Source organism: Pelophylax lessonae (genome assembly GCF_965119305.1).
Source record: "Pelophylax lessonae genome assembly, chromosome: 4".
Taxonomy (NCBI): Eukaryota; Metazoa; Chordata; class Amphibia; order Anura; family Ranidae; genus Pelophylax; species Pelophylax lessonae.
In genome coordinates, this window is record NC_138771.1 from 429,860,532 (window position 1) to 429,884,107 (window position 23,576).

Genomic DNA, 23,576 nt, shown 5'->3' on the forward strand with positions numbered 1-23,576 from the left:
CACTCACTCAGTCTTTTATTCAACCACCTCACACTATTTCATTCACTTTCGTGCCCTTCCCTGTGGATCTTTACCCTGCCGGGTAGAACTGGTAGCTCTTCCCGGTCAGATCCCAGGTCGGATTATTAAATCCTTCCAACACACGGCATTTTACTGCCCCCTGTGTGTTCTAACTTTTTCAGGGAAATACCTGAGGCAATCCCCTCTGTCCCCGTTTCTCCCTCCCTATACTTATTTATATGCTTGTTTACTTTATTTCCTTGTATCCGCCCACCAAAAATTTTCTTTCCTCTCTTCCAGACCTCTCTCCCTACCTAACCCCCTAGTTTCCTATACCTCCGAGTTATTGCCCTCTTATCCCTCTATGTTTGTCTTAATTTATCTTGGAGCCTTGATGTCCGACCATACCTTCCCCAAAACTGCTATAAGCAGAAAAAAAAAAAACAAAACACACCCCCAAATACCAATAACTCAATAGCACGTGAATTTCCCATTTCCCTCAAACCTCTTAAAACTCTACTTAGTAGGGGCTAATGTGCCCCAAATTAATCCTGTGTAAAATTAAAAAAAAAAAAATTGTAAAAAATAAATAAAAAATAACCATAAAGTGAACCGGTAATTACTACCGACTGTGTGTCTTACAATGGGGTATTATACCCTTAAATTCATCGTGAAAAAAGTGAGAAAAAAAAAAAAAAAGGGGAGAGTATAATATTAAAACCTGGGGGAATAGGGGGTCAGTAAAAAACTATAAGTAAAGCCTATTCCATATGCAGCTTTCACATTTAATCGTCCTAACCCACTCTTGTTTCTCACTGTAATACTGAATCTCTCTATCCCCCTTTTCCTATCAAGTTTTAGAGGTCTATTAATTTAGAGCGGGGGTCTGGTCCCCCAAGCTTTCCACAATCTCTGTTGGCATGTTCTATATTCAATTCTGTGCTCTATTATATACTACTGCAAAAACACAAAAAAAAAAAAAAGAAAACCCCCAAGAAACCCATAACAAGTAGCGAAACACTTCCATTAAAAATTAATACAGTGGAGAAGAATATACCCCTAATTTCCATATACTCTTAGTGCAATAATAAAAAAAAAAAAACCCAGAAAAAGTTACAGCAACACTTCAATTGAAAATTAATACATTAGTGAAGGATATATCTCTCATTTCCATATACTCTTGGTGCGAGAACCAGCAAAAAAAAAGAAAAAAAAACCCCAAAAACCCAAAGAAAGTAACGACAACACTTCTATTAAAAATTAATACAGTGAAGAAAAATATGCCCCTAATTTCCATATACTCTTAGTGCAAAAAAAATAAAAAAATAAAAAAAAAAAACCCCCAAAAAACCCAAAAAAAGTAGCAACAACACTTCTATTAAAAATTAATACAGTGAAAAAAATATGCCCCTAATTTCCATATACTCTTAGTGCAAAAAAAAAAAAAAAAAAAGGAAAAACCCCCAAAAAATTACAACAACACTTCTATTAAGAATTAATACATTGGTGAAGGATATCTCCCTCATTTCCCTATACTCTTGGTGCATAAAAAAAGAAAAAAAAATATAACACCCCAAAAACTCCTCCGCAAAGTAAACAGGGGGGGGGGGTCTAGACGGAGGGATCTATTCCCTTCATCCTCGGCCCCTCCCTCCCCGCTACCAACAACAGGATTGCGTCCATCCTCGTCCTTACTGACCTCTGGAGTCCCTCAGAGGTCTGATCCCCCATGGCCCCCAGACTGATGCCTCTAAAACTCTAATCCCTCCCCTCCCTCCTCCCCTCCATCTCTCGGGGTTGTGGTAGGTCTCTAAGCGGGTTCCTATTGATTTTCCCCAACCAATTTGGAATCTCTATCGCTGGGAGCCCTAGGAAATAAAAAAAAAGCCGTCCAATCTTGAAAATTGCGCAACGTGAAGAAACGGCCATCTCTGTTAAATGTTGCTGTGAACGGGAAGCCCCATCTGTAGGTGCATCCCTCTCGCTTAGCTAGTTCCAAAATGGGTTTCAGCATAGCTCTTCTTTTTAGAGTTCCTTTAGAGATATCTGAGAAAACCTGAATGGTCATTCCTTCCATTTTCCACTCTCTAGTATTCCGGGCCAACCTCAATATTAGTTCTTTCTGGGCATAGTAGTGCAGTTTGCATATTACATCTCTTGGTCTTTCCTGATCTCTCTTCAGTGGGCCGAAAGCCCTGTGAATTCTGTCAAACTCTATTTTACCCGGATAACTTGCCCCCATAATATCCTTGCATAAGTTGTTCACTGAATCTTCCAACTGTGTATCCTTCAATGACTCTGCCAGGCCTCGAATTCTTAAATTATTGCGACGGCTTCATATCTTCCATCTGAAGCTGTAGCCTAGCCTTATTTTCACCCTGGTGTTCTGCCTTCCTCTCCAGTACTGCTAGCCGTTCTTTTATTGCACAATTTCTGCATCTTCCTTTCTTTGGTTAGTGGACAATACTTGAAGCTCTTTTTTAATGAGCTGAATTTCCTTTTTATGGGTCTCCTCTACCCGATTCACTAGCTGTTCCATGTCCTTTTTGGTCGGAAGCGAGCTAATCATGGCTCTAAATTCCGCCATTTGCGCTGCCCACTGAGCGTTCGGGGAGAGTAAAGATTGCTCTTTCTGGAATTTGGAGTCCGACCCCAGGTCCCTTTCCTCTAGGGGTGACGTAGCTCTAGAGTCTATGATGTCACTAGATTCCCAATCTGTCTGTGTGTCCCCCATCTCCACCATATTGCTTGCTATTGTGGTTTTTAGGCTGGTAGAAAGGAATTTCCTTATCTCTCCTTCTGGCTTCCCTGGGGTTTTCCCAGTGTTCTTTTTAACCTTGCGTTTTTTTGTAAGGGTCATACTAGCTCTTTATCTTACGGGAAGTAAGTCAGTGATGTAGCAATATGGGGCACCCTTCCGTTTTCTGGGGTATTTTATCAAGCCGTATATGTTTCCAAGCTTATGTACCCCTCAACACAAATTCAGCATTTTACTGATTTCTCCCAGTGTTCCAATTCTGTGTTAGCCTTTCCCCTTTGCTCTCTGTCAATCCACGGGTGATAGGAGGTAGTTAGCTTTGTTTCTAATTTACAGATCACATCCTCTTCTATCCCCTTCCAGACTTGTCCCCCATATAGCCATATACCTATGTTACACTGCAGAGAGCTCTGGCAATTTTAATTTGTTCATAAATTCTTAGTAGATATCAGGGGGTTTCACTCACGGTTTTAAGCAGGAAAAGTCCCCTCTCTAGTCCTCTGTCTTCGGGGGGGGGGTCTTGTGCTTCCGGGTCTGTGTTCTTCTCCAAATTTGCCTGTGTTAGACCATGCAGTCCAGTAAACTGAGTGGAGAAGGTAGGATGATACCGCCGCTTTCGTCTGGGGCTATTGTAGGGATCTCTCCTGGCACCCACTCGGATAGTCAGCAGCACATATCTGTTGGAACTGGATATCTTTCAGACCCTCGGTTCTGGTACCCAGGGATTCGGGATTCGATCGCGGGGTCTGCCACTCCACATGGGCCAGTGGCGGCCGCTACCGTCGCCGCGCTGGCCTCGCACACGCTCTCTCCCCTCTCCTTGTACCGGGCTTCAGGTGCATGGGGGCTAGCCGTGCTCATCCTGCGTCCTGAGCTCCGGTTCCTCTGCTTGGCGGGCTGTCTGTGGCGGGCGCAGGGGTTTTTCCCGGACTTGCGGCTCTGCTATAGTGCGCACTCACCGCACACAGCTGGCCGGGATAGGAGAGAAGATGTCTGTGCGGCACGCCGTCCCCACACCGCTCTTTACATGCGGCTCTCTCGGTCCATTTTTGGCTGGGTTGCTTGCTAGGGAGGGAGTCTCACACGAGGCTCACGGGGCACGACCTCCCATGACCACTTCCGGCGGAAGAAGTGTGTAAAATCAAAACTACTTTTTTTTAAACACAAACCGGTTTGCAGCCTTTTTTACCCCTGAACAAGTTGTCTGCATTGACGAGTCCCTGATTAAGTTAACTGGCCGCCTTGCTATGAAACGGTATCTCCCCAGCAAGCGTGCCAGATACAGGGTCAAGCTGTATAAGCTCTGTGACAGGGCCACAGGCTATACAGTTAGTTTCCGGGTCTACGAGGGAAGAGATAGCACTGCGGAGCCCCCCAACTGCACAGACTACGTAGGGAGCAGCAGCAAGATAGTTTGGGACTTGGTGTCACCCTTATCCGGAAAGGGGTACCATTTTTACAAGCGTGCCACTATTTAGTCACCTGCTCGAATTACAAATTGGCGCATGTGGCACCGTGTGACCTAATCGCCGGGGCTTCCCCCAACGGCTTGTAAATTCCTGTCTTAGTCGGGGGGAGAGAGCCTGCTTGAAAACAGACAAATTGCTTGCAGTGAAGTGGAGGGATACACACAATGTTTTCGTTCTGTCCTGCCTTCATGCAGACACGACGGTCCAAATTACAAGGCAACTGGCATTATGGAGAAACCCCTCTGTGTCCACGAATATAACCTTAATATGGGAGGGGTGGACCTTAACGACCAGCTTTTGGCACCGTATTTAGTTGCCCGTAAAGCCAGATGCTGGTACAAAAAAGTGTCTGTTTATTTATTCCAATTGACTATGCCGAACACCTTTGTCCTATACAGGGCGTCAGGACGAACCGGATCCTTCCTAGAATTCCAGGAAGCGATCATCAATGCCTACCTGTACCCCTACCCAAAGACGCCCCCAAAGAAGATGTTGTGTCTGTAGCAGGCGCGGATCTAGGCGTGACACCCACTATTATTGTCCCCCCTGTCCTGACCAACCTGGTCTCTGCATCGGGGAATGTTTTGAGCGCTACCACACACTAGTAGAGTATTAGTGTAGGGTACAGCACGACATAGTGTAGGGCACACAAACACAGGGTCTCAAAAGATGTTCGATGGCTATCGACATTTTGAGAGACACAAGCTGGAAAATTGTAGTTCACAAAAAAAGTGTTAAAAGAAAATACAAAAAAATATAAAATAAAAAAGCCAAAAACAGTTGTCGTGTCAGTTATTTTTATGTTCTTCTACTCTTCCTACTGTACTTTTACTGTACTTTGTTTGTTTTTCCTTCTTTTCTTAACCTGTTTCTCTTGCAGGTACCTGTTCGGCTGCCACACTGATTTTATATATTCTGACACAAACAGCGTTTGCGCTCAGCATATATGGATACCTCTAATGGCAGCAGCTGTGGTAGGTTGATTTCACCACTGGAGTTAAAATACCTTTAGGTATACGTGGAATATTGTCATGTATACCCACCATTAAATCAGTGGGTTTGGTTGTTGGGCAGTTAATGGTGTGTAATACTACACAATATTCCTGTGGTGATTTCTGTTAAGTTCTCTTTTTTTCGTTCAGCCCACAGGCTGCATGAAAAAAAAAAACCTACACTATATGCCAAACAAGGACCAGCAATGTACTGGTACGTTGTTGGATTTTGAGTGGTTATACCAGGATGATGCCTGCAGATTTAGGCATCACCTTGGTATCATTTTTTACAGCCAGTGGTCGGCTTACATGTTAAAGCAATCCTAGCAGATAATTGGCCGCTAGACTGATTTTACATGCAGTAGGATGGGACTCCCCCCCTCCCGCCACCTTCTGTGGTTGTTCTCGGGCTCTCCTGTCCCACCGGTTAACCCGAGATTGCAGCAGGTGGTTCAATTATCTAACCATAGAGCTGACTGGAGATGAGAATGGCTCCAATCATCTCTATGGCCTAAGATACTGGAAGCTACAAGCATTTCTTGACTTCTGTTTCGCCAGAAATAAATAACGCCATTGGGAAATAGGGAAAGTATCTTATCACACCAATTTTGGTGTGGTCAGATGCGTTAAGGTCAGAGGAGAGATCTAGAGTCTAAAAGACCCCAATTTTTTTAAAAAAGAGTACCTGTCACTACAGATTGCTATCATAGGGGATATTTAAATTCACTGTGATAACAATAAAAATGATTTAAGAAAAAAAATTAAAGGAAAGGTGTCAAAATAACATAAAAAAGCAAAATAAAAAAAAAATCAAGACCCCCCTTTTCCCCCCCGTGCTTACGCGCAAAGGCGCACGCAAGCGTTGGTCTAGTGTCATATAAGTAAACCGCAATTGAAGCATGCATGTGAGGCCGCAAACGCCAGGTCGAGGGCAGTAATTCTTGCAGTAGACCTCCTCCTAAAGTGGTAACCTGTAAATACTTTAAAGGATTTTAAAAATGTACATAGTTTGTTGCCGCTGCACAGGCGGCATAAGATCATCTTTTCAATTTTACCAAACAATTTGGAATTGTATAGTGTATTTGTGCATTAAATTAAAAAAAGAATGTATTTTTTTCGCATAAATTGCATTTGCAAAATCTGTGTGCAAATACCGTGTGACAAAAAAAATTTGCAACATCCACCATTTTGTTCTGTAGGGCCTCTGCTTTAAAGAAATATATAATGTTTGGGGGTTCAAAGTAATTTTCTAGTTAAAAAATAATATTTTTTCATGTAAACAAAAAGTCACAGAAAAGGCTTGATTTTCAAGTGGTTAGAAGAGTGGGTGATGTGTGGCTAAGATTGAGCATAAAATGCCAGGACAGTTCAAACACCCCCCAAATGACCCCTTTTTGAAAATAAGACACCCAAAGCTATTTGCTGAGAGGCATATTGAGTCCTTGGAGTATTTTATATTTTGCCCTAAGTTTCGGGAAGGTGACAATTTTTTTTTTCACCTCCGCACTACCTGTCACAGTTTCAGAGGCCCTGAAATTTCAAGATAGCACAACCCCCCCCCCCCCCAAATGACCCCATTTTGCAAAGTAGACACTCCAAGCTATTAGCTGAGAGGCATGATGAGTCCATGGAATAGTTTATATTTTGCCACAAGTTTGGGGAAAATTAATATTATTTAGTTTTTTTTGTTTTTTTACACAAAGTTGTCACTAAATGATATATTGCTCACACATGCCATGGGTATATGTGGAATGACACCCCAAAATCCATTCTGCTTCTCTTGAGTACAGGGATACCCCATGTGTGAGACTTTTTGGCAGTCTAGCCGCGTACAGGACCCCGAAATCCAATCCCCACCTTCAGGCTTTCTAAGGGCGTAAATTGTTGATTTCACTCCTTACTACCTATCACAGTTTTGAAGGCCATGAAATGCCATGATGGCACAAAACCCCCCCAAATGACCCCATTTTGCAAAGTAGACACTCCAAGCTATTGCATTGCTGAGAGGCATGGTGAGTATCTTGCAGCTCTAATTTTTTTGGGAAAATGAAAAAAAAAAGGAAAATGCATTTTTTTTCCTTTTTTCAATTTCAAAAACTTTGTGACAAAAATTGAGATCTGCAAAACGCTCAACATGCCTCTCTGCTAATAGCTTAGGGTGTCTACTTTCCGAAAAGGGGTCATTTGGGGTTTGTGCTGTCTTGGCATTTCATGGCCCCCAAAACTGTGATAGGTAGTCAGGAGTGAAATCAACAATTTTCGCCCTTGGAAAGCCAGAAAGTGGTGATTGATTTTCGGGGTCTTGTACTCGGCTCTTTCCGGTAAGCATTTTTGTGCACACCGGGTGGTCCTGTGTCTTGGTGGAGGTATTGAAGACTTTAGAAGTGCTTTTGATAAATCCTTTCAGAGACTCTATTCATTTATACACTTTGGATGGTGTTATTTGTATTTATAATGGTTTGTTTTTTGTCATACTAGCCATTGATTTATTTATTCACATATTGCACTTTTCCACCAATACTCTTTCTAAGATTTTTAGATTTTTACATTGATTGCAGTGTGCTTTTTATATTGCACTGGATTAGAGCACCCTAATTTGTATTTAATCATTTATTTATGCACAGAATTGTTTTCAGCATATATGTTAATAGGTTTGCACCTGTTATAATATTTTGTCTGGGTTGAGTACCTTTCTTATGTATACTTAGTGCACAAAATAGGTTGAGCGCAGCTTTATTATATAGAACTATATAATTTTTTATCCTGTACTCGGCTAGACTGCAAAAAAGTCTCACACCTGGGGTATCCCTGTACTCAGGAGAAGCAGCAGAATGTATTTTGGGGTGTCATTTCATATATACCCATGGCATGTGTGAGCAATATATCATTTAGTGTCAACTTTGTGTAAAAAAACAAAAAAAAACAAAAATAATATATTTCCCGGAATTTGTGGCAAAATATATAAAATATTCCATGGACTCACCATGCCTCTCAGAAAATAGCTTGGGGTGTCTACTTTGCAAAATGGGGTAATTTTGGGGGGTTTTGTGCTATCTTAAAATTTTAGGGCCTCCGAAACTGTGACAGGTAGTGTGGAGGTGAAATGCACAATTTACGCCATTAGAAAACCTGAAAGTGGTGATTGATTTTCGGGGTCCTGTACACAGCTAGGCTCCCAAAAAGTCTCAGACATGTGGTATCCCTGTACTCAGGAGAAGCAGCAGCAGAATGTATTTTGGGGTGTCATTCCACATATACTCATGGCATGTGTGAGCAATTTATCTTTTAGTGACAACTTTGTGTTAAAAAAAATTTAAAAAAAAATGTAATTTTCCCGAAACTTGTGGGAAAATATAAAATATTCTATGGACTCACCATGCCTCTCAGCAAATAGCTTGGGGTGTCTACTTTCCAAAATGGGGTCATTTGGGGGGGTTTTGTGCTATCTTGAGATTTCAGGGCCTCCGAAACTGTGATGGGTAGTGAGGAGTAAAATCAAACATTTACGCCATTAGAAAACCTGAAGATGGTGATTGATTTTCAGGGTCCCGTACACAGCTAGGCTCCCAAAAAGTCTCACACATGTGGTATCCCCATACTCTGGAGAAGCAGCAGAATGTATTTTGGGGTGTCATTCCACATATACCCATGTCATGTGTGAGAAATGTATCTTTTAGTGACAACTTTGTGTTAAAAAAAACTTAAAAAAAACTGTAATTTTCCCAAAACTTGAGGCAAAATATAAAATATTCCATGGACTCACCATGCCCCTCAGCAAACATCTTGGGGTGTCTACTTTCCAAAATTGGGTCATTTGGGGGGGGGGTTTGTGGTATCTTGACATTTCAGGGCCTCCTAAACCGTTATAGGTAGTGAGAAAATGCAATGCAATGGTCTACTTCCAAAAAAGTGGGGGGGGGGGTGGCAGGGGGGGGGGGGTTGTACTGCCCTGCCATTTTAGCACCTTATGAAATGAGATAGGCAGTCAGAAATTGAAGCTGCGTAAATTCCAGTATTTACACCATAGTTTGTAGGCGCTATAACTTTTGCGCAAACCAATAAAAATACGCTCATTGAGATTTCTTTGTCAAAGACATGTAGCTAAATACATTTTGGCTAAAATATATGACATAAATTGAGTATATTGGATATTTTTTAAAAGACAAAGTTGAAAATGTCATTTTTTCTCAAAATTTTTACTCTTTTTTAATTAATATCGCAAAAAATAAAAAGCACAGAGGTGATCAAATACAACCAAAAGAAAGCTCTGTTTGTGGGAAAAAAAGGACGTAAATTTTATTTGGGTACAGCATTGCATGACCGCGCAATTGTCAGTTAAATTCGCGCAGTGCCAAGTTGAAAAAAGGGCCCTGGTCTTTGAGCAGCCAAATCTTCCGGGGCTTAAGTGGTTTTAACCACTTAAGCCCCGGAAGATTTGGCTGCTCAAAGACCAGGCCCTATTTTGCGATTCGGCACTGTGTGACTTTAACAGACAATTGCGCGGTCGAGCGACGCTGTACCCAAACAAAATTGACGTCCTTTTTTTCCCCCACAAACAGAGATTTCTTTTGGTGGTATTTGATCACCTGTGCGATTTTTATTTTTTGCACTATAAACAAAAAAAGAGCGACAATTTTGAAACAATAACAATATTTTTCACATTTTTGAGAATTTCATATAGAAAAAAAAGTAAATATCAAATTTTTTTAACATTTAAGGCCAATTTGTTTTCTGCTACATATGTTTGGTAAAAAAAAATCACAATAAGTGTATTTTCATTGGTTTGCGCAAAAGTTTACTAACTACGGGAAAGATTTATGTCATTTTTATTGTTTTTTTTTTACTAGTAATGGCGGCGATCTGCGATTTTTTTGCGGGACTGCGACTTTGCGGCGGACAGATTGGACCCCTGACTGATATTTTTGACACTTTTAGGAGTACCAGTGACATTACTATAGTAATCAGTGCTATAAAAATGCACTGTTGCTATCAAAATGACACTGGCATTGAAGGGGTTAACTTTATTGGTGATCAAGGGGTTAAGTGTGTCCCTAGGGGCATGATTCTAATTGTGGGGGGGCGTGGCTTGTGATGTAATCACAGAGACATACAATCCTACATACCAGGATCACATAGCCTCTGTGTTTAAATCAGGGATAATGACTATCAAATTCTTGAGGAAAATCTCCTGCCCTCTGCCAGAAAGTTGTCAATGGGAAGAAGGTTTACTTTTCAACATGACAATGACCCAAAGCACACAGCAAAAATTACCACACAGTGGTTGAAGGAGAAAATGGTAAATATCTTTGGATATCCTAGTCTGAGTCCAGACTTTAAGCGTTTGCTACCCCCAACACTTTATATTTCTGATATATACCTGCTTTACCATGCACTTTTAAGAGAACGCATCCTGTTCTCTTTGTATTGCTTCCTTTATGTTGAATCACAGATGTTCCTGCTAGTCCCCTTGCTTTCCAATAAAAGCTGACCCCACTAAGCAGGACAGCACACTGTAGTCAGTTATATAGCTTTGCTGGGAACTCAGTGTACTCTCCTCCAATGAACGGACTTGTCCTGATACGCCCCCGCTGCACAGCCTTTCACTGGGAAGCTCAGTGTGCTGCTGCTCCTCATCCCCCAACTCTTATGCAGTTGAGAACAGAGGAAATGTGATCACTTATGAAAAAAGGGAAAAGGGTATTTTACAAACAAGGTTGCTCTTCATTGAAGAAAAACAGAAGTAAACAACAGTATACAACATAAGTGTAGCCAGTGTACAACATCTGAGATCAGGGGGGAAAGAACAGGTATTTCCGGGAGCACTAGTACAATCGCAGTGGGGGAACTCAGCATAAACACAAACATAAAGAACTCAATAAAAAATAGTCATAGCCCATAGGAAATATAACCAGTGCATTTACACTACAAGATACAAAACAGGAGCTAGTCCGTGCCATCCACCCATGGCTGCCAAATTTTCTCATACTCTTGGGGGCAATTTCTATTGATATAAGTAAGTTTATACATTGGGAGGGCCCTGTTCACCAGGGCCTCCCACGCGGTCAGCGTGGGGGGGGGGAGGGGGAGCCCCAGCGAAGGACAATTTCCTTTATAGCATAATAGAGCTACAAAGAAATCAACAAGCAAGAATACTTAGAGCGCCTAACCCTATCAGGAATGCCCAAGAGTGCCAGCTCCGGGGGGCGTGTGACGAGATGAAGTCGAGTGTTCAGGATGTCAAACACCGCCACCCAGAACTCCGCCACCCGTGGGCATGTCCAAAACATGTGAAAATAGGAACCCTCAGCAGTAAGACATTTAGGGCACTCAGCCGACCTTGCAGGGTACATTCTGTGCAGTCTCAGTGGAGTGAAATAAACCCTATGCAGAAATTTGGTCTGAATGAGTTTGTCCCTAGAAGCAATCACCAATCTGGAGCCAGTCCTCAAGCAGTCCTCCCAGATCCGGAAATTGGGCATGAATCACATGGCGCAACTGGAGATAGCGGAAACCAATCCAACGGGGCAGGGCGAATGACCCTCTCAAATCTGGGAGTGTGCGAAGCGTGCCAAGGGGCATAAGGTCTTTCAGGCATTGGATGCCGCATCGAGCCCACACCTGCGGGTTGAGGAAGCATCCGCAGGTGAGGAAGCGATGGGTTGCCCCACAGGGGCTGGTAGGGAGACCAGGTGTACGGCTGAAGAAACCATGCTCTGGCCACCTTCCAGATCTGGAGTGTGGTCTTAGTTGGGAGGGGAAGGGAAGGATATGCACCCGCGCCCCGGTAAGCCAGGTTGCCGAGCCCAGCAAAGGAGCCTAGGCAAGCAGCCTCCAGGCACATCGCTGCGTTCGACTGAGACCCTGCGAACCACCAGTGTATGGTGACCAAGACAGCCGCCCAAAAATAAAACTTGAAATGCGGGAGGGCCAGTCCCTCCAAGGCAATTGGGAGTTGCAGGGTAGAGCGCGCCAGCTGGGGGTGAGAACCAGCCCACAAAAATGAGCTGATACAGCTGTCTAGGTCTCTAAAGAAAGCGGTGGGAATCCACAACGGATATTGGCGGAAAACATAAAGAAATTTAGGCAAAAAAACATTTTAATGATATTTATGCGGCCCAACAGATTTAGAGGCAAGGAAGTCCAGCCAGCGCCAGGGAGAACATTGTGAGAGAGGTAATCCCTAGAATCTTTGGTAATCCTAATACCCAGATATTTAAAATCATCAACCCACAGTAGGGGGGAAGGAGCTGCAAGGGTCTTTGTGTCCGGATCCAGGGGAAACAGAACGGATTTGCTCCAATTGATCCGTATCCCCGAAAACCCGCCGAAAGACTCAAAAATGGCCAAAGCTGTCTGGAGAGAGGAGGACGCATCAGCCAGATACAAAAGTGTGTCATCGGCATACAAGGACACCTTTTCCTCAAGGGGACCAATCCTCCAACCGCGCACCCCCTCCAAAGAATGAAGCAGGGTAGCCAAGGGCTCCAGCGCCAGGGCAAAAAGACCCGGCGAGAGAGGGCACCCCTGCCTCGTCCCCCTGCCCAAGGGAAAGGCCTCAGAGGTGGCATCGGGTGTTGATATAGCAAGCGCAACCAACCCAAAAAGCGAGGGCCAAACCAAAAGCGACGTAGCAAACTCCAGAGGTAAGGCCACTCGACCGAGTCGAAGGCTTTCTCCGCATCGAGGGAGGCCACCACCTGCTGGCCCAGGTTGAGATGTGAGGCAGAGAGATTCAGGAGGAGGTGACGAAGGTTGATATCCGTCCCCTTCCCTGGCATAAAACCTGTCTGATCCACATGTACAATATCCTCAATAACTGAGGCCAAGCGAATAGCCAAAACCATTGCCAGGAGCTTAGCATCGGCATTCAGCAGGGAAATCGGGCGATACGAGGCACAATCTTCCGGGTCCTTACCAGGCTTAAGTATAAGGACAATGAGGGCCTCAGAGAATGAGTCTGGCAAGGCGTCCAGGTCCGCAAACCTGCCCATCAGCTCTATCATATGGGGAGCCAGTTGGTCCTGAAAAGAGGAGAAGAATTTGATGGGAGTGCCATCTGGGCCCGGGGCCTTGCCAGACTGCATTCGGGCCAGGGTGACCTGGACCTCCTCCAATGTAACAGGGCCATCTAATCGGTCCCTAACATCGGCATCCAGCTCAGGGAGCGAAATGCCATCCAGGAAGTGCTCCAGATCCTCTGCACTATAATTTGCCCTAGAAGTGTAGAGGGTACGGTAGTAATCACCAAAACAATCATTAATTGCACCCAAATCGGTCAGGAGGGCACCTGACAGCGAGCGGACCTGACCAATGTGCGTGACGGCAGTAGATCCGATAAGAGGCCGAATGGCAGGTGTATTCCCTGTCCGACGGGTGTAAGCACCGCCAGACGTCCACCAAAGAAAACATGGACATCCAGCGGGCCAAGGCGTCAGACCAGGTAGAAGGAGGGTGAAGGCGATCCAGATCCGGAGTAGGGGACAGATTAAAGTCTCCCAGCAAAAGTACATTAGTCACATCATATGAAATAATAAGCTGCAGAGGCGTAACTAGAACCTTCAGGGCCCCGGTGCAAGAAACCATAAGGGGCCCCCCCAGACCCCTGGCCAGGGCCCTTCTCTTCCAGCCTCGGGCTCTTCCCACTGATCCTGGGGCCCTTTACTCTCGTTGCGGGGACCCTTTATTACGGTCCCGCGGCGGGACCCTTTCACAAGTTCTGCAGTGGGCCCCCTTCCTGCCATCTTGGGGCCTCCCCACGGTGGCGGAATGCCAGGGCCCGGTTGCAAGTGTACCTTTGCAATCCTGGAAGTTCACCCACTGGTGTCAGTAGTTTTTATTTTTTGGTATTTTAATTGTATTATTTTTTTTATCAATTTATTTTATTTTTTACAATGTCACTGACTATGACTCTGTCCATTCGGAAAAGGAAGGAGCTGGTAAATTACATATTTACCGAGTTCTTCCTGGTTTTCTATTGTGACACATCCCCTGCAGCAGCCAGCAGGAGAGGGGAGGGAGCACAGTGAAGGGGGGGGGGGGGCTTTCAGCACAGGGGCCCAGAAACAGCAGAACACAAGTGAACTGGATAGGAGGAGTGGCGGGGGCAGAAAACGGAGGAACCAATCTCCTCCATTTTTCTCCTGCAGCTACAGGAGGAAAAGGTGAGGACAGTGATTTCTCTACATGCTGCCTCTGCCGCCCCTCCTATCCAGGTGTACAGGAGAGCCACACAGGCCCCCTGGAGCATGGGGCCGGTTGCAATTGCAACCCCTGCAACCCCTGTAGTTATGCCCCTGATAAGCTGCATAAGTGTGTAGAGAAATGCAGGGTCAACAGGAGGAGGTAAGTACAGACCCACAAGGATAAAGGGTATAGAATATATGGTAGCATGTAACAGCACATTTGGTTTGGGTGCCTCACACCCGGTGGTTGGGACTTTATGGGCAAGAGTGAGTCAAGAAGTATAGTAAAATCAAACAATTTATTGACTATTTACAGTATGATACAAGAATTTTAGTAAATGGGTAAAGGCTCATTATACAAGGGTTTTGGTGAATGGGTGAAGGCCCATTGCGTTGGAAGTGCAAAAGTAAAAGGGGAATGGTCTAACACTTGCAATTGTAAACACCTCCATCCCTAAATTATGCGAAAACAACAGAGAGGTGGCCCTAAACGGGACTTTGTATGAGGTTGAATACAATAGTCATAAAAGATAAAAAATATGAATTTTTATTATCAGATAAGGATATATGATAAATGTAGGCATGAATATATACATAACCACAGGTGTCATTACAAGCATATAAAACACATAAAACATAATGAAAAAATAGCAGCATTACATCAATATCGACATAGTGACAACATATCAACATGGATATTGTATGACAAAGGGTAATTGGTATAAAAAACTCTACGCGTTTTGTGGGTCCCTACGCCCACTCATCAGGAGTATGTAGATGATTCTGTTTAAAAATGAACAGATGAAATGTAAATGTCTGCTATACATTACGTAAGACAAAAAATATAAAGATTCAACAAATGTGTAACCCAAATAGGGAAACCACACTTACATCTAACTGAATCAAAATTGGTCTGCGCTGCCAAAGGAGAGGGTGTCAACGTCTTGTCCGGGAGCTGAAGGGGCAAGACCATGCCGCAACACAGTGGGGAGCCAGGTGAGGAAAGATATGTAGTAAAAGAGGGGGCGGTGTTTTGGATGATTGTAGATAAAATGACACTGGCTGAAAATACATAAATTAATATATCGGAATATCAGACTATGAAAAATATTAAAGGTAATAATATATAATAATGTTAATAATGTATCTTTGTTGTATCACATGGTGATACCAAAAAAGGGAAGGGGGTATTATGTATAAAAAGTATATTTCAACAGAGCCAGTGTCAGAAGCAAAAAGAGGGGGGAGGGGGGGGGAGGGGAGGGAGAACATGTCCAGAAAAAGAAAAAACAGAAAACACGGGGAGACTTAGAACCCAAGAAAGAGTGCTAATCTTCGTGCATGGAAGAAGCAAAAAGAGTGGTGAAATTGCTGTGACATAGAAGTAAGTGAGCTCGTTGAATGTGTAGAAAACATTGGTAAAATAGATACCGTACATGCAGGGAGTGTTGATAGTGAGATGAAATAGGTACAAAGTAGCGATGTAATGAAATTGTAAACAGATTGAGACAGGTCGTGGGATAAGGAACTGAGCTTAGACAAAAAAGGCAAGGGAAGTGAAGGGCAGGAAGGAGTGAAAAGACTAAGACACAGGGTGTACCTTGAGACGGGAGCTCAAGGCAGTAGAAAAGACAGGGTGAATGGAGGAAAGTGTGCAATAGCCAATGAAGTGACCAAAGAAAAGGAAGAAAACAGAACATGAGAGTATGGAGTGTAGAAAGAAGTGATTCCTCACCTGAATGAGCACAAGGGCTGCATGCACGTCTCGTCTTTAACGCCATGTATACGGTGGGACAGACACAAGCAAACGCTTATGTACGTCAGCATGGAACAAGCCAGCAGCAGCTGGCAACCATGACCGTGAGTTTGAATACACCGCCACCATGTGCAAACGCCGCTGTTGCAGAGGTACACGTAGTAGGCAGGGACATGACGCCGATATATAGGTGGCTCCTCCCATATGGGGAGGAGTCAGCAAGGGAGAAGGATCTCCCTATAATATATCGCAGCTCCCAGAGTAGATGCGAACCTACCACCAGAGGGAGCGCATAAACCAATGAGATTATGTTAGAAGTGTAATTGCACAGATGAAAAAATATATCAAAAAAATAAGTTAATGATGGGGTTACGATTAAAAAATATATATGACTACTTGGATCCATACTATGGTTTGTATGGGTCAGACTACAGCAGTGTGAGACCATAGGCGGGCCGTGGGTGTCTTCCACCCGGGGATACTAGTAAAAGGGGAATGGTCTAACACTTGCAATTGTAAACACCTCCATCCCTAAATTATGCGAAAACAACAGAGAGGTGGCCCTAAACGGGACTTTGTATGAGGTTGAATACAATAGTCATAAAAGATAAAAAATATGAATTTTTATTATCAGATAAGGATATATGATAAATGTAGGCATGAATATATACATAACCACAGGTGTCATTACAAGCATATAAAACACATAAAACATAATGAAAAAATAGCAGCATTACATCAATATCGACATAGTGACAACATATCAACATGGATATTGTATGACAAAGGGTAATTGGTATAAAAAAACTCTACGCGTTTCGTGGGTCCCTACGCCCACTCATCAGGAGTATGTAGATGATTCTGTTTAAAAATGAACAGATGAAATGTAAATGTCTGCTATACATTACGTAAGACAAAAAATATAAAGATTCAACAAATGTGTAACCCAAATAGGGAAACCACACTTACATCTAACTGAATCAAAATTGGTCTGCGCTGCCAAAGGAGAGGGTGTCAACGTCTTGTCCGGGAGCTGAAGGGGCAAGACCATGCTGCAACACAGTGGGGAGCCAGGTGAGGAAAGATATGTAGTAAAAGAGGGGGCGGTGTTTTGGATGATTGTAGATAAAATGACACTGGCTGAAAATACATAAATTAATATATCGGAATATCAGACTATGAAAAATATTAAAGTTAATAATATATAATAATGTTAATAATGTATCTTTGTTGTATCACATGGTGATACCAAAAAAGGGAAGGGGGTATTATGTATAAAAAGTATATTTCAACAGAGCCAATGTCAGAAGCAAAAAGAGGGGGGAGGGGGGAGAGGGGAGGGAGAACATGTCCAGAAAAAGAAAAAACAGAAAACACGGGGAGACTTAGAACCCAAGAAAGAGTGCTAATCTTCGTGCATGGAAGAAGCAAAAAGAGTGGTGAAATTGCTGTGACATAGAAGTAAGTGAGCTCGTTGAATGTGTAGAAAACATTGGTAAAATAGATACATGCAGGGAGTGTTGATAGTGAGATGAAATAGGTACAAAATAGCGATGTAATGAAATTGTAAACAGATTGAGACAGGTCGTGGGATAAGGAACTGAGCTTAGACAAAAAAGGCAAGGGAAGTGAAGGGCAGGAAGGAGTGAAAAGACTAAGATACAGGGTGTACCTTGAGACGGGAGCTCAAGGCAGTAGAAAAGACAGGGTGAATGGAGGAAAGTGTGCAATAGCCAATGAAGTGACCAAAGAAAAGGAAGAAAACAGAACATGAGAGTATGGAGTGTAGAAAGAAGTGATTCCTCACCTGAATGAGCACAAGGGCTGCATGCACGTCTCGTCCCTAACGCCATGTATACGGTGGGACAGACACAAGCAAACGCTTATGTACGTCAGCATGGAACAAGCCAGCAGCAGCTGGCAACCATGACCGTGAGTTTGAATACACCGCCACCACGTGCAAACGCCGCTGTTGCAGAGGTACACGTAGTAGGCAGGGACATTACGCCGATATATAGGTGGCTCCTCCCATATGGGGAGGAGTCAGCAAGGGAGAAGGATCTCCCTATAATATATCGCAGCTCCCGGAGTAGATGCGAACCTACCACCAGAGGGAGCGCATAAACCAATGAGATTATGTTAGAAGTGTAATTGCACAGATGAAAAAATATATCAAAAAAATAAGTTAATGATGGGGTTATGAATAAAAAATATATATGACTACTTGGATCCATACTATGGTTTGTATGGGTCAGACTACAGCAGTGTGAGACCATAGGCGGGCCGTGGGTGTCTTCCACCCGGGGATACTAGTAAAAGGGGAATGGTCTAACACTTGCAATTGTAAACACCTCCATCCCTAAATTATGCGAAAACAACAGAGAGGTGGCCCTAAACGGGACTTTGTATGAGGTTGAATACAATAGTCATAAAAGATAAAAAATATGAATTTTTATTATCAGATAAGGATATATGATAAATGTAGGCATGAATATATACATAACCACAGGTGTCATTACAAGCATATAAAACACATAAAACATAATGAAAAAATAGCAGCATTACATCAATATCGACATAGTGACAACATATCAACATGGATATTGTATGACAAAGGGTAATTGGTATAAAAAACTCTACGCGTTTCGTGGGTCCCTACGCCCACTCATCAGGAGTATGTAGATGATTCTGTTTAAAAATGAACAGATGAAATGTAAATGTCTGCTATACATTACGTAAGACAAAAAATATAAAGATTCAACAAATGTGTAACCCAAATAGGGAAACCACACTTACATCTAACTGAATCAAAATTGGTCTGCGCTGCCAAAGGAGAGGGTGTCAACGTCTTGTCCGGGAGCTGAAGGGGCAAGACCATGCCGCAACACAGTGGGAAGCCAGGTGAGGAAAGATATGTAGTAAAAGAGGGGGCGGTGTTTTGGATGATTGTAGATAAAATGACACTGGCTGAAAATACATAAATTAATATATCGGAATATCAGACTATGAAAAATATTAAAGGTAATAATATATAATAATGTTAATAATGCATCTTTGTTGTATCACATGGTGATACCAAAAAAGGGAAGGGGGTATTATGTATAAAAAGTATATTTCAACAGAGCCAGTGTCAGAAGCAAAAAGAGGGGGGAGGGGGGAGAGGGGAGGGAGAACATGTCCAGAAAAAGAAAAAACAGAAAACACGGGGAGACTTAGAACCCAAGAAAGAGTGCTAATCTTCGTGCATGGAAGAAGCAAAAAGAGTGGTGAAATTGCTGTGACATAGAAGTAAGTGAGCTCGTTGAATGTGTAGAAAACATTGGTAAAATAGATACATGCAGGGAGTGTTGATAGTGAGATGAAATAGGTACAAAGTAGCGATGTAATGAAATTGTAAACAGATTGAGACAGGTCGTGGGATAAGGAACTGAGCTTAGACAAAAAAGGCAAGGGAAGTGAAGGGCAGGAAGGAGTGAAAAGACTAAGATACAGGGTGTACCTTGAGACGGGAGCTCAAGGCAGTAGAAAAGACAGGGTGAATGGAGGAAAGTGTGCAATAGCCAATGAAGTGACCAAAGAAAAGGAAGAAAACAGAACATGAGAGTATGGAGTGTAGAAAGAAGTGATTCCTCACCTGAATGAGCACAAGGGCTGCATGCACGTCTCGTCCCTAACGCCATGTATACGGTGGGACAGACACAAGCAAACACTTATGTACGTCAGCATGGAACAAGCCAGCAGCAGCTGGCAACCATGACCGTGAGTTTGAATACACCGCCACCACGTGCAAACGCCGCTGTTGCAGAGGTACACGTAGTAGGCAGGGACATGACGCCGATATATAGGTGGCTCCTCCCATATGTAGAGGAGTCAGCAAGGGAGAAGGATCTCCCTATAATATATCGCAGCTCCCGGAGTAGATGCGAACCTACCACCAGAGGGAGCGCATAAACCAATGAGATTATGTTAGAAGTGTAATTGCACAGATGAAAAAATATATCAAAAAAATAAGTTAATGATGGGGTTACGATTAAAAAATATATATGACTACTTGGATCCATACTATGGTTTGTATGGGTCAGACTACAGCAGTGTGAGACCATAGGCGGGCCGTGGGTGTCTTCCACCCGGGGATACTAGTAAAAGGGGAATGGTCCAACACTTGCAATTGTAAACACCTCCATCCCTAAATTATGCGAAAACAACAGAGAGGTGGCCCTAAACGGGACTTTGTATGAGGTTGAATACAATAGTCATAAAAGATAAAAAATATGAATTTTTATTATCAGATAAGGATATATGATAAATGTAGGCATGAATATATACATAACCACAGGTGTCATTACAAGCATATAAAACACATAAAACATAATGAAAAAATAGCAGCATTACATCAATATCGACATAGTGACAACATATCAACATGGATATTGTATGACAAAGGGTAATTGGTATAAAAAACTCTACACGTTTCGTGGGTCCCTACACCCACTCATCAGGAGTATGTAGATGATTCTGTTTAAAAATGAACAGATGAAATGTAAATGTCTGCTATACATTACGTAAGACAAAAAATATAAAGATTCAACAAATGTGTAACCCAAATAGGGAAACCACACTTACATCTAACTGAATCAAAATTGGTCTGCGCTGCCAAAAGAGAGGGTGTCAACGTCTTGTCTGGGAGCTGAAGGGGCAAGACCATGCCGCAACACAGTGGGGAGCCAGGTGAGGAAAGATATGTAGTAAAAGAGGGGGCGGTGTTTTTGATGATTGTAGATAAAATGACACTGGCTGAAAATACATAAATTAATATATCGGAATATCAGACTATGAAAAATATTAAAGGTAATAATATATAATAATGTTAATAATGTATCTTTGTTGTATCACATGGTGATACCAAAAAAGGGAAGGGGGTATTATGTATAAAAAGTATATTTCAACAGAGCCAGTGTCAGAAGCAAAAAGAGGGGGGAGGGGGGAGAGGGGAGGGAGAACATGTCCAGAAAAAGAAAAAACAGAAAACACGGGGAGACTTAGAACCCAAGAAAGAGTGCTAATCTTCGTGCATGGAAGAAGCAAAAAGAGTGGTGAAATTGCTGTGACATAGAAGTAAGTGAGCTCGTTGAATGTGTAGAAAACATTGGTAAAATAGATACATGCAGGGAGTGTTGATAGTGAGATGAAATAGGTACAAAATAGCGATGTAATGAAATTGTAAACAGATTGAGACAGGTCGTGGGATAAGGAACTGAGCTTAGACAAAAAAGGCAAGGGAAGTGAAGGGCAGGAAGGAGTGAAAAGACTAAGATACAGGGTGTACCTTGAGACGGGAGCTCAAGGCAGTAGAAAAGACAGGGTGAATGGAGGAAAGTGTGCAATAGCCAATGAAGTGACCAAAGAAAAGGAAGAAAACAGAACATGAGAGTATGGAGTGTAGAAAGAAGTGATTCCTCACCTGAATGAGCACAAGGGCTGCATGCACGTCTCGTCCCTAACGCCATGTATACGGTGGGACAGACACAAGCAAACGCTTATGTACGTCAGCATGGAACAAGCCAGCAGCAGCTGGCAACCATGACCGTGAGTTTGAATACACCGCCACCACGTGCAAACGCTGCTGTTGCAGAGGTACACGTAGTAGGCAGGGACATGACGCCGATATATAGGTGGCTCCTCCCATATGGGGAGGAGTCAGCAAGGGAGAAGGATCTCCCTATAATATATCGCAGCTCCCGGAGTAGATGCGAACCTACCACCAGAGGGAGCGCATAAACCAATGAGATTATGTTAGAAGTGTAATTGCACAGATGAAAAAATATATCAAAAAAATAAGTTAATGATGGGGTTACGAATAAAAAATATATATGACTACTTGGATCCATACTATGGTTTGTATGGGTCAGACTACAGCAGTGTGAGACCATAGGCGGGCCATGGGTGTCTTCCACCCGGGGATACTAGTAAAAGGGGAATGGTCTAACACTTGCAATTGTAAACACCTCCATCCCTAAATTATGCGAAAACAACAGAGAGGTGGCCCTAAACGGGACTTTGTATGAGGTTGAATACAATAGTCATAAAAGATAAAAAATATGAATTTTTATTATCAGATAAGGATATATGATAAATGTAGGCATGAATATATACATAACCACAGGTGTCATTACAAGCATATAAAACACATAAAACATAATGAAAAAATAGCAGCATTACATCAATATCGACATAGTGACAACATATCAACATGGATATTGTATGACAAAGAGTAATTGGTATAAAAAACTCTACGCGTTTCGTGGGTCCCTACGCCCACTCATCAGGAGTATGTAGATGATTCTGTTTAAAAATGAACAGATGAAATGTAAATGTCTGCTATACATTACGTAAGACAAAAAATATAAAGATTCAACAAATGTGTAACCCAAATAGGGAAACCACACTTACATCTAACTGAATCAAAATTGGTCTGCGCTGCCAAAAGAGAGGGTGTCAACGTCTTGTCTGGGAGCTGAAGGGGCAAGACCATGCCGCAACACAGTGGGGAGCCAGGTGAGGAAAGATATGTAGTAAAAGAGGGGGCGGTGTTTTGGATGATTGTAGATAAAATGACACTGGCTGAAAATACATAAATTAATATATCGGAATATCAGACTATGAAAAATATTAAAGATAATAATATATAATAATGTTAATAATGTATCTTTGTTGTATCACATGGTGATACCAAAAAAGGGAAGGGGGTATTATGTATAAAAAGTATATTTCAACAGAGCCAGTGTCAGAAGCAAAAATAGGGGGGAGGGGGGAGAGGGGAGGGAGAACATGTCCAGAAAAAGAAAAAACAGAAAACACGGGGAGACTTAGAACCCAAGAAAGAGTGCTAATCTTCGTGCATGGAAGAAGCAAAAAGAGTGGTGAAATTGCTGTGACATAGAAGTAAGTGAGCTCGTTGAATGTGTAGAAAACATTGGTAAAATAGATACATGCAGGGAGTGTTGATAGTGAGATGAAATAGGTACAAAGTAGCGATGTAATGAAATTGTAAACAGATTGAGACAGGTCGTGGGATAAGGAACTGAGCTTAGACAAAAAAGGCAAGGGAAGTGAAGGGCAGGAAGGAGTGAAAAGACTAAGATACAGGGTGTACCTTGAGACGGGAGCTCAAGGCAATAGAAAAGACAGGGTGAATGGAGGAAAGTGTGCAATAGCCAATGAAGTGACCAAAGAAAAGGAAGAAAACAGAACATGAGAGTATGGAGTGTAGAAAGAAGTGATTCCTCACCTGAATGAGCACAAGGGCTGCATGCACGTCTCGTCCCTAACGCCATGTATACGGTGGGACAGACACAAGCAAACGCTTATGTACGTCAGCATGGAACAAGCCAGCAGCAGCTGGCAACCATGACCGTGAGT